This window comes from Buceros rhinoceros, unplaced genomic scaffold (assembly GCF_000710305.1).
Source record: "Buceros rhinoceros silvestris isolate BGI_N320 unplaced genomic scaffold, ASM71030v1 scaffold20854, whole genome shotgun sequence".
Lineage (NCBI taxonomy): Eukaryota > Metazoa > Chordata > Aves > Bucerotiformes > Bucerotidae > Buceros > Buceros rhinoceros.
Window position 1 is genome coordinate 2819 of NW_010410263.1, and position 612 is coordinate 3430.

Below are 612 nucleotides of genomic sequence, written 5' to 3' on the forward strand. Positions count from 1 at the left end.
GCTGCCCTTGGCCATCCCAGGAGAGCCATGAGCCCTGGAACTGTGCACTGGGGACCCCTAACAGGCAGGAGTTCCCCAATAAAGGGGGCTTTGTGCGTCCTTCCCCAGCCACAGCGTCCTCATGCCGTGACAGTGTTGGGACGGCCGTGTCTTGGCCTGCTGGGAGGCAAAGCTGCTGCAGGGGCCCTGGGAGCTCCTGTCCCAGCCCTGGGAGAGCACTGCCCGGGGCAGGGGAGCAACCTCCAGGGAGAGGTTAAGACAGAGGATCTGCAAAACCGCTTTGCCTTGAGGTTTGAATCACCTTGACGGAGGGCAGGGATCCCTCCAGCACAGCTTGTCCTAGTCCCCCATCTGCTTCCTCCAGTGGGAGATGGCTGGGAAGGGGGTGACCTCCCCCCGCAGGGTTCTAATGAGCCCCCAGTGTGGTATGAATGGGGCCGACAGCTCCCTGCCTGTAACAGAGACGCCTGTGCAGGCAGCACGGAGCCAGGCATCTTTATTGGCCCCTCCGGCAGCTGTCAAACGTTGTTGGGGTTGTAGCACAGCATGTTCAGCTTGATGTTCTCGTCCCAGTGACGCAGCAGCAGGAACAAGTGCCTGGCTGCCCCTTTG